Source organism: Ipomoea nil, unplaced genomic scaffold, assembly GCF_001879475.1.
Source record: "Ipomoea nil cultivar Tokyo-kokei standard unplaced genomic scaffold, Asagao_1.1 scaffold0261, whole genome shotgun sequence".
Taxonomy (NCBI): domain Eukaryota; kingdom Viridiplantae; phylum Streptophyta; class Magnoliopsida; order Solanales; family Convolvulaceae; genus Ipomoea; species Ipomoea nil.
This window is the reverse complement of record NW_017616689.1, coordinates 114,589-127,591: the sequence shown is the minus strand read 5'-3', so window position 1 is coordinate 127,591 and position 13,003 is coordinate 114,589.

Here is a 13,003-nt window from a genome sequence, read left to right as displayed (position 1 = left end):
TATTTACATCTACAATACATACATACAATACAATTTTAATAAGAGCGAATAATGTTAGGCCCTTAATTGGAACAAAAAAAAATGTCGGTAGTATTGTTTCTTAAAATGAATGGCTCATACTATTTTGATTTTAGTATTTTTTTTTCAATGATTTTCCTTATTTACCCTCTATTATATTATTTTCTTCCCTTAAATAATTTAAATTCCGTTAGTATAAACTTTAGTAACAGAATATTTCGTTAACTATTTATTATTTTTTAACTTACTCATTAATTTTTATAAAAAAAAGTCTTAGGTTCGAACCCCATCCCAATTAGAGTTGGCATAATTGTTAAACATATACTACGAATATGCTAAAATATATTTTAAAAAATATATAATATAAAATTTAACATAAACTTTGTTTAAATAATTAGTCTGGCTAAATACAAAACATTCAAAGTTAAGCATCAAAGATTATATATCAAAGAACTTTAAGAATCATTTGATTTTTATGCATTTAAAAAAAAAAACAAATTTAGATTAAGTTTTTTTTTCGTTTAATTAATCTTCTTTTAATTATTTAGATCATAACAAAACTTAATATTTCAATTATACTTTTGCATTATTGGTATGATTTAGGTCGTTATAGTATTAATATTTTTTGTATGTATTTTTATAATGGTACAATTGTACATTACTTTACAAATATTATATTTTTTTTATCGGACAAAATTGTTTTTACATCATTGTCAGGTTTGCGCGACCTAATTACAAAGTTATTGATCATAAATACAATTACATCTGGACTCTAAAACGGTAGGATCATTTTCTGACAAATTGACAATGTTGATATCCCACTGGCTCCAATTGAACAATTTTCATAATTTTATCAATGCATGAAAACTTCTTAAGAAATTTATAAGTTATTTTTTACTATATCATTTATAACAATATCTATTGTAACTATATATTTTTGTAACAATTGTCATTGACAAACTCTCAAAACAATTTGTCTCAACAACGAATGTAAATTAAAAAAATCAATGATTTTATTATTGTTGATGAAAAGTATGTACGCCACTTTATTACTCTTATTAAATTAAATAAAGTAGTAGCTACAAAAAAAAAAATAATAATAATATGCATTCAATTAATTTAGAATTAGATGTCTATAGTTTTTTACGCGCATTGCGCGACTGGGATAATGCCCAATGTTTTTTTTTTTAAATAAGTACTTTAAAGTATATTAAGGCAGGATTATATTGAAATTGTTCATGCATAGATAATTGAAGGTTGAATTTGCGTATTTAAATAGGTAATTCTTCTCCCAAAGGTTGAGTCCCCAACCCCAAGGGCCCCCACACTCCGACCCGACAGAGCATTGTGGGAAGTTGTAAATCACGGTGACTCAATGGTTCAGCAGACAGGGCCAAATGCTGATACGCACAAGGAATTTGCCCACTTTGGACATAATTCCCGCACTGCCGCTGCCGAGGTTCAAACCTTCGTCTCTTCTCCCAAATACTACCCACTAAACCATTGAGCTAAGCCCGTGCGGGTTAAATAGGTAATTCTAAGTTTACAAATGCAAGATAATATAGTCAAGATTGATTATAATTGTCAATAAAATAATTTTATAGGTATGGTTGAAACCAAATATGGGACATAAGGGAGAACAAATAAAAATTAGGACATAAAATATTAAATATATACTAATATTGTTTGAGGAGATTCCGACATTAGGATTTGTGGTTAAGTTCTATTAAGACTTTAATATTAGAATTAGATTAATGGTGTAGTTGTAATTCTATATTAGACTTTAATATTAGAATTAGACTAACGGTGAATTAACGGAAAAGTTAAATGGATAATCATATAATTAAGGATAAATTAGAAAATCTTAAAAGAAAAAATTAAAACCTGAACAATATGAACCATTCATTTGATTTAATAATGGCGGTCATTTTTTCTACCCAATGTTAATAATTAAATAAATTCGCTGGTCAAATCCGCTAGTATAATCCGCTAACGCTAACCACTAACTGCTGATTGTCAAACAAAGACATTGCGAGGTAGTTCTCACTTCAATTTGTTGTGTGATTTGAATACTCTCGTTGTCACAAAATCTCTCAAGTAGTTAATATGGTTGGCTTTATTAAGTATATATTTTTAATTTTTTCATGGTATTAATAAAATACTTGGTAAATAAATATATAGCATTATTTTGTATTATAACTTTGATATTTAATTAGAAAAATAATGCACAGAAAAGATAATAGATAATGTAGTGAATATAATCAATTGATGAATTTGAATGTAAAAATTTTTACATTTGAGAAAAATAAAGACAATATAACTAATGAAAATATTTCTTTTAATTAATTTATTGATAATTAATAAATTTTTTTTCACTGAATAAAGACATTGTAAGGATAATGTAGCGAATATAATCAATTAATAAATTTGAATATAAAGAATTTTTATATTGAAGAAAAATAAAGACAATATAACTAATAAAATTATTTCTCTTATTTAATTGATTGATAATGAATAATTTTTTTTTTTGAATAAAGCCATTGTGGACACATAATTCTAAATTAAAGAAATGCATATGTATTATTTTTTGTTGTAACTACTAAATTATTATTTATATAATTTAATAAGAGTAAAATAGAGTACGAATTATGCCAACTTTGATTGGGATGAGGTTCGAACCTAAAACTTTTTTTTTATTGAAATCAATGAGTAAGTTAACGGTGAACTAACGGCAATTCTTAAAATTTTAACGGAATTAGTAATGGTGTGTGAGTATTTTAAGAAATTTTAGTGTAAAATTTAAATCTGATCAATCTTTTAATTAATCTGAGCCATTCATTTGATTAAAATCTGTGACCGTCATTTTTTCTACCCATTATAGGCCTAACTCTCTTGGCCTAGTTTTTTACGCGCATTACGCGATTGAGATAATGCCCAATATTATTAATTTTTTAAATAAGTACTTTAAAGTATATCAAGGCAAAATTATATTAGAATTGTTCATGCATAGATAATTGAATGTTACATTTGCGTATATAAATAGACAATTCTAAGTTTACAAATGCAAGATAATATAGTCAAGATTGATTATAATTGTCAATAAAATAATTGTATAGATATGGTTGAAACCAAATACGGGACATAAGGGAGAGCAAATAAAAATTAGGGCATAAAATATTAAATATATACTAATATTGAAGAGCTAACGGCTGATCGCCAAACAAGGACATTACGAGATAGTTTCACACTTCAATTTGTTGTGTGATTTGAATACTCTTTTTGTCAATAAATCTCAAAGTAGTTAATATGATTGGCTTAATTATATTTTGTTATTTTTTAAAACTATTATTATTATTATTATTATTATTATTATTATTATTATTATTATTATTATTAAATATATGTATACCCTTAGGTTATTTTACATGTTAATCTAAACAGCTTTTTTCAAATATCTTTTTACCAACCGTTGATATAATTCGCTGGTCAAATTCGCTAATATAATCTGCTAACGCTAATCGCTAACTACTGATTGTCAAACAAGGACATTGCGAGGTAGTTCTTGCTTCAATTTGTTGTGTGATTTGAATACTCTCTTTGTCAACAAATCCCCCAAGTAGTAAATATAATTGGCTTTATTAATTATATATTTTTTTAATTTTTTCATGGTATTAATAAAATACTTGGTAAATAAACATATAGCATTATTTTGTATTATAACTTTGATATTTAATTAAAAATAGTGCACAAAAAAGATAATAGACAATGTAGTGAATATAATCAATTGATGAATTTGAATGTAAAGAATTTTTACATTGGAGAAATATAAAGACAATATAACTAATAAAATTATTAATTTCTCTTATTTAATTTATTGATAATGAATATTTTTTAAAAAAAATAAAGTCATTGTAGACACATAATTCTAAATTAAAGAAATGCATATGTATTATTTTTTGTTGTAGCTACTAAATTATTATTTAATTTAATAAGAGTAAAATAGAGTACTAATTATGCCAACTTTGATTGGGATGTGGTTCGAACATAAGACCTTTCTTATTGAAATCAATGCATAAGTTAACGGTGAACTAACCGAAATTAACGGAAAAAGTAATATTTAACGGAAAAGTTAACGGAAAATCATATTCATTAAGGATAAATTAGTAAATCTTAAAGAAAAATTAAAATCTGATCAATCTGAGCCATTCATTTGATTAAAAAATTTGACTGCCATTTTTTCTACCCATTATAGGTCTAACTCTCTTGGGCTCTTATTAGTATAGTAGTTAGTAGAAATAAAGTAGTAGCTACAAAAAAAAAATAATAATAATATGCATTCAATTAATTTAGAATTAGATGTCTATAATTTTTTATTTAAAAAAATTATTTATTATAAAAAATTTAAAAATATATATAATTTCATTATTTATATTATCTTTATTTTCTACCATTCAAAGATTCATTACCTTCAAATTTATTAATTTATTATATTCACTATATTGTCCATTATCTTATTTTTTTTACATTATCTTGTAATTAAATATCAAAGTTATAATACAAAATATGTTATATATATTTATTTACCAAGTATTTTATACAAATATAATCAATATTAATATTTTGTTCAATACTTTAACATGATAACTTACGACACACATCTCCCAACGCATGAAACATGTAGGGAAAAAACGACCACTACCAAATATTAATAGATGCTTGTAAGATAAAGAGTTAATAGTACAACTAAGATCACATCATATACACAACAAGGCAAATCTAAAGCTTCCTACATCATAATCTCATTGCACGATGAATCAATCTATGCTACCACCAATAACCCAATTGCACATGACACACTACTAATAAAAAAAGAGGACATATACTGAAGATGAAGACAATGACAATGCTACCCAAAAGATAATTAAGAAGAATTAGAGAAATTTAAACCAAAAATAGTATTTATTTAGACTATCGTTTTTAGACTAAGTATTTAGACTAGCGTTATTACAAAGTTACAAACATTTATTTTAGTGACAATAAAATCAATATCTCATATATACTATATTATCTTGCATTTATATACTTTTAATTACCTATTTAAATAAATAAATTCAATATTTATTTACCTATGCCTGAACATCTCTGATATAATATTGCATTGATATACTTTGAAATACTTATTTAAAAATAATCATTAGGCATCCTAATTCATTTGTATAAAAGATATATTTTTGTCTAGATATATAGCAATTTTGTCATTTAAAAAAAAAACATAATATCATCGATTAAATTAACACATTATTGAAAACCTCTTTGTTGACGACATTGGTAGTCGCAACACAATCTTGTCCATCCTTGTCTAGAGCTAACATCTTCAGGCTATCAGGATGGGTGACTCTGGACAAAGCCACATAAAATTGTTCGTGATTAAAGACCGATTTTTTTAGCAATAACCCAATGTGAGTTAGTGTTTGACATTGATTTTGTTGATAGTCATGGCATATGCAAGCATCAACGAGAATTGTTTATGCTGGAACTTGAAGGGCAATCTCGTATCAAAAGGACTGAGAGACATTCGGGAGATAAGAACTTTGGTTCTTTCATGTGTCTCAATAGCTATTATTGCTTCGACAATGTGATTTACCAATCTTGTGATGATGAGTCGCGTCCTGTTGCAAAGACCAAGAGACTGGTCTATGTTTCGCAATAACATAACAGGTGCACCGACCTTTAATGTGAATGAATGATTATGAAGACCTGACAATCTCAAACTATTTAAGAATTCAGGAGTGTGTACTTCTGATAGATTTTCACTGTCTGATTATGTCTTACACAAAGAGTCACAACTTAAATATATTCGTCCTTCTGCAGTATTCATCAAAATTGATAACTCAGCAATTTGCTCCGAACTGCTAAAAACTAAAATAAGAAGGCAGGCTTCTTAAAATTGATAAAAAATGCTCATCCACTAAATACATCCAAAACTTATGTTGCATGGAATTTAAAATAAAAGTCGTTATATTCTAAACAAAACAATAAAAATGTTTTTCGAAAATATAACAATTAAAATGTTTCAGTATACAATTCTACTCATTTTCATGTTTACACAAAGACATTTTCTGAAAAATAAATTAAATACACACAAAAATGAATCAAATACACAAAAAAATGGATCAAATACACAAATACAATTTTCTGTTGTGCATGCAGCCAAACATTGAAAAGAAAAATATTTTTGGAAAAATAACTCATTTTTCAGAAATCATTTTCCTACCTTCCAAACAAACTTTAATCCCTGTACAATTAATTTGTTAATTGTCATATTAATTATTTGATAATGACCATGTTTGATTATTAACCAATTCGTCAAAATTTTAACAAATTCGCCAACGTTTTATTTTTAATCAAAACACCAAAAATATTATTTAATAACTCCACAATTTGCTATAAACTGTTAAAAATAAAAACAACAAATATACATTTTGGGAAAAGATTAAGATTAATCTTTTCCCATAATCCCCTAATAAATAAATAAATAAATAATTAATTAATTAATTAATTTAAATTAATAAATTAATTAAAAAAAAAAACTAAAATAAGAAATCATTAAAGTTTTTTATATAAAAGCTTTTTGGCTTCTCCAATACTTGCCCACATTGATGGGCAAACAAGTTATTTATAATTTTTTTTTTTTTTGTTGCCAAGTTATTTATAATTTAATTCTTTATAATATTAAGTTTAGAATTAGTATGTAAAATTTATATATTTAGAAACTACATTAAAAATACTATTAAACACAAAATATTAATCAAAAAATTTGTGATCAACCGATATAACAGTGGCTTTTCAAAATGAGAGGTCACGAATTTAAACCTCAGCGTCTATTTATGGACTATGACATTATAGAAATTGATTGATGAACAAGTAATTCAAAGCAGAAGAAATGAAGTGTTGAAAAAACAAAAATGTGTGCATGTGCAATTATACATATATAGAACTGATCTAATCCGCAGTGGGGTAGAGCGAGCAGTGATGTGAAAGTCGCAACTGCCTCCGCGCCCGATAATATAATGGTGATGGGAATAAAGCAAACATCATATAACAACCTTTTCTATAAATCATTTGATTTCTCATCGTCCACCAAAAAGATGGGGATGGACAACCTACATTATATATTTATATTACATGTGCTCCCTATATATCTATATCTAAAATCTAAAAACATAATAAGTTTCAATCCAGGTTATATCCCTAATTTTATGTCTGTTTTTTTCTGTTAACTTTTTTTTGTACCTTATGCTATAAATGTTGTACTACATAATTATTTGGACAAAAATATTCCTGTCGTTATAACTTCTGTTATCTTTCACATTATTATTATCATGCACTTGCATACACAATATCTTTTTCTTACATTCTTCAATTGGTAAGTTTGATTTTATTTAGATTTTAATTAAATGTTACCATAGTTATATTTAGTAATATATCATTTCTATAATTCTTACTTCATTAATATTAATATGAATTCTACAAATTTATATATAATATATATATATATATACACACACACACATACACACACACACACACACACACACACACACACACATTTATATAACTAAGATTTTAACATTAAGTATTAATATTGGGCATATATTTTTGCGCATCGTGCATATGAAATACTAGTAATCTACAATTTTAATAAGAGCCAATAATGTTAGGCCCTTAACTGAAACAAAAAAAAATGTCCGTACTATTGTTTCTTAAAATGAATGGTTAATATTATTTCTATCTACAATTTAAATAAGAGCCAATAATGTTATACCCTTAATTAGAACAAAAAAAAAATGTAGTACTATTGTTTCTTAAAATGAATGGTTAATATTATTTTGATTTTAGTAATTTTTAATAATTTTCCTTATTTATCCTCTAATATTATTTGCTTCCCTAGAATAACCCTAAGGGTGTTTGGTTGGAGGGGGGAATTATGTGGGAAAAGAATTGTAATTCCATGGGAGTTGAATTACTGAGAATAAAGTGGGAATTTAAATTCCAGTGTTTGGTTGACAGGAATAGAATTACTGGGAATTTCAATTCCAATGTTTGGTATACATGAGAATTGAAAGGGAATAAGTAGTATAAAGTCAAAAATATCCATTATTGTTGTTAGACATTAATTTTAGGTTAAAAAAGGAAGGGATAATTTTGACTCATCACTATCTTTTTTTCCCTGGAATTAAAATACCAGGGGGTGACATGGGATTTTAATTCCATGAAAATGGGGGAATTGCAATTCCATGGAATTGCAATTCCCTCCAACCAAACTACGGAATTTAATGGCCTTTGAAATTAGGTAGGAATTAAGTGGGAAGGGAATTTAAAATCCCTCCAACCAAACGCCCTGTAAATTCCGTTAGTATAAACTTTAGTAACGAAATATTCCGTTAACTATTTATTTTTTTCAATGTTCCGTTAACTATTTATTATTCTTAACATACACTCATTAATTTATATAAGAAAGGTCTTAGATTCCCACATCCCAATTAGAGTTGGCATAATTGTTAAACCTATATTATGAATATGTTAAAATGTATTAAGAAAAAATATATAATATAAAATTTAACATAAACTTTGGTCAAATAATTAGCCCGACTAAATACATAGCATTCAAAGTTGAGCATCAAAGATAATAAATCGGAAACTTTAAAAATCATTTGATTTTTTTTTTTCAAAAAAAAAAAAAAAAACAAAAAACAAATTTAGGTTAAGTTTTTTTTTTTTTTTTTTTTTTTAACGTTTAATTAATCTTCTTTTCATTATTTAGAATAAACTTAATATTTCAATTATGCTTTTGCATTATTGAAATGATTTAGGTCATTATGATATTAATATTTTTTGTATTTTTTTTTATAATGATACAATTGTACATTACTTTTCAAATATTATAATATTATTTTTTATCAGACAAAATTGTTCTAATATCATTGTCCATATTACAACTAAAATCTCAGTCATATATGTATCAATGCAAATCTAAAGCTTCCTACACCATAATCTCATTGCATGATGAATCCATCTATGCTGCCACCAATAACCTAATGACACATGACACACTACCAACAAAAAAATAAAAAAGAAAGGACATGTACTGAAGATGAAAACAATGACAATGCTACCCAAAAGAAAATTACGAAGATTTAGAGAAATTTAAACTAAAAATAGTATTTATTTAGACTTTCGCTTTAAGACTAAGTATTTAGACTAGAGTTATTACAAAGTTGCAAACATTTATTTTGGTGACAATTATAATCAATCTCTCATATATTATCTTCAATGTATATACTTTAAATTACCGATTTAAATAAACAAATTCAACATTTATTTACCTATGCATAAACATCTCCTATATAATATTGAATTGATATACTTTGAAATACTTATTTAAAAATAATCATTGGGCATTATCCCATTCGCGCAAAGCGCGTAAAAAATCTAGTATAATTTTAATAAGAGTCAATAATGTTAGACCCTTAACTGTAACAAAAAATGTCAATAGTATTATTTCTTAAAATAAATGGTTCATATTATTTTGATTTTAATATTTTTAATGATTTTCCTTATTTACCCTCTGTTATATTATTTTCTTATCTTAAATAACTTAAATTCCGTTAGTATAAACTTTAGTAACGGAATATTCCGTTAACTATTTATTATTTTTAACTTACTCATTAATTTCTATAAAAGAAAGGTCTTAGGTTCGAACCACATCCCAATTAGAGTTGGCATAATTGTTAAACATATACTGCGAATATGTTAAAATGTATTAAAATATATATAATAAAAAAATTAACATAAACTTTGGTCAAATAATTAGTCCGACTAAATACATAACATTCAAAGTTAAGCATCAAAGATTATAAATCAAGAACATTAAAAATCATTTGATTTTTATGCATTTAAAAAAAAAAAATTAGGTTACGTTTTTTTTTTTCGTATAATTAATCTTCTTTTGATTATTTAGAACAAAACGAAACTTAATATTTCAATTATACTTTTGCATTATTGGTATGATTTAGGTTGTTATGGTATTAATATTTTTTGTATGTATTTTTTAATGGTACAATTGTACATTACTTTACAAATATTAGACTATTATTTTTTTTATCGAATATAATTGTTCTTACATCATTGTCACACATAAGAATTTTATCAATGCATGAAAACTTCTAAATAAATTTTTACGTTAATTTTTACTATATCATTATAAAATATCTATTGTAACTATATATTTTAAATTATTTATTATCATCCTCTATTGACAGTAATTGTAACAATTGTCATTGACAAACTCTCAAAATAATTTGTCTCAACAAAAACGAATGTAAATTTTTTTTTTAAAAAAACAATGATTTCATTATTGTTGTTGAAAAGTATGCACGCCACTTTATTACTCTTATTAAATTAAATAAATTAGTAGCTACAAAAAAATTACATATGCATTTAATTAATTTAGAATTGGATGTCTATAATGCTTTTATTTTTTTTAAAAAAAATTATTCATTATAAAAAAATTAAAAAGAGATATAATTCATTAGTTATATTATCTTTATTTTCTACCATTCAAAGATTCATTACCTTCAAATTTATTAATTTATTATATTCACTACATTGTCTATTATCTTTTTTTTTTTTTTACATTATCTTGTAATTAAATATAAAAGTTATAATACAAAATATGTTATATATATATATATATATATATATATTTATTATTTATTTATTTACCAAGTATTTTATGCAAATATAATTAATATTAATATTTTGTTAAATACTTTCACAAGATAACCTACGACACACATCTCACAACGCATGAAACATGTATGAGAAAAACTACCACAACCAAATATCAATAGGTGCTTGTAAGATAAAGAGTTAATAGTACAACTAAGATCCGATCATATACACAACAAGGCAAATCTAAATCTTTCTACACCATAATCTCATTGCACGATGAATCCATCTATGCTACCACCTGTAACCCAATTGCACATGACACACTACCAATATAAAAAAAAAAAGGACAAGTTCTGAAGATGAAGACAATGACAATGCTACTCAAAGAGAATTAAGAAGAATTAGAGAAATTTAAACAAAAAATAATATTTATTTAGACTATCGTTTTTAGACTAGCGTTATTACAAAGTTGCAAACATTTATTTTAGTGACAATATAATCAATCTCTCATATATTATCTTGCAATTATATACTTTAAATTACTGATTTAAATAAACAAATTCAATATTTATTTACCTATGCATGAACATTTCCGATATAATATTGCATTGATATACTTTGAAATTCTTATTTAAAAATAATCATTGGGCATTATTCCATTTGCGCAAAGCACGTAAAAGAACTAGTACATACAATACAAATCTAATAAGAGTCAATAATGTTAGGCCCTTAACTGCAACAAAAAAATGTCGGTAGTAGTTTCTTAAAATGAATGGTTCATATTATTTTGATTTTAGTATTTTTTTAATGATTTTCCTTATTTACCCTCTATTATATTATTTTCTTCCCTTAAATAACCCTAAATTCCGTTAGTATAAACTTTAGTAACGGAATATTCCATTACCTATTTATTATTCTTAACATACTCATTAATTTATATAAGAAAGGTCTTAGGTTCGAACCACATCCCAATTAGAGTTGACATAATTGTTAAACATATATTATGAATATGTTAAAATTCATTAAAAATATATATAATATAAAATATAACATAAACTTTAGTCAAATAATTAGCCCGACTAAATACATAGCAACCAAAGTTGAGCATCAAAGATTATAAATTATGAACTTTAAAAATCATTTGGTTTTCTTGAATTTAAAAAAAAAAAATTAGGTTAAGTTTTTTTTTTTTTTTTCTTTTACATTTAATTAATCTTCTTTTGATTATTTAGGATGAAACTTAATATTTCAATTATGCTTTTGCATTATTGGAATTATTTAAGTCATTATGATATTCATATTTTTTTGTATTTTTTATAATGGTACAATTGTACATTACTTTACAAATATTATACCATTATTTTTTATCCCACAAAATTGTTCTTACATCATTGTCAGACATGCGCGGCCTAACTACAAAGTTGTTGATCATAAATACAATTACACATGGACTCTAAAACGGTAGGACCATTTTCCAAATAGTTGACAATGTTAACATCCTACTAGCTCCAATTTAACAAGTTTACACATCAGAACTTGATCAATGCATGAAAACTTCTAAAGAAATTTGTAAGTTAATTTTTATTATATCATTATAACAATATCTATTGTAACCATATATTTTGAATTATTTATTATCATCATCTATTGACAATAATTGTAGCAATTGTCATTGACAAACTCTTAAAAAATTGTCTCAACAAGAAATGAAAATTTAAAAAAATCATTGATTTTATTATTGTTGATGAAAAGCATGTACGATACTTTATTACTCTTATTAAATTAAATAAATTAGTAGCTACAACAAAAAAATAATACATATACATTTAATTAATTTAGAATTAGATTCTATAATGCTTTATTTAAAAAAAAAATATTCATTATAAAAAAATTAAAAGAAATATAATTTCATTAGTTATAAAGATGATTCCTTAGCTTCAAATTTATTAATTTATTATATTCACTACATTGTCCATTGTCTTATTTTTACATTATCTTGTAATTAAATATCAAAGTTACAATACAAAACATGTTATATATATTTATTTACCAAGTATTTTATACAAATATAATACATATTAATATTTTGTTCAATACTTTCACATGATAATCTACGACACATATCTCACAATACATGAAATATGTAGGGAAAAAACTGTCACTACTAAATATCAATAGGTGTTTGTATGATAAAGAGTTCATATTACAACTAAAATCTCAGTCATATACACAACAAGCTAAGGCAATTCTA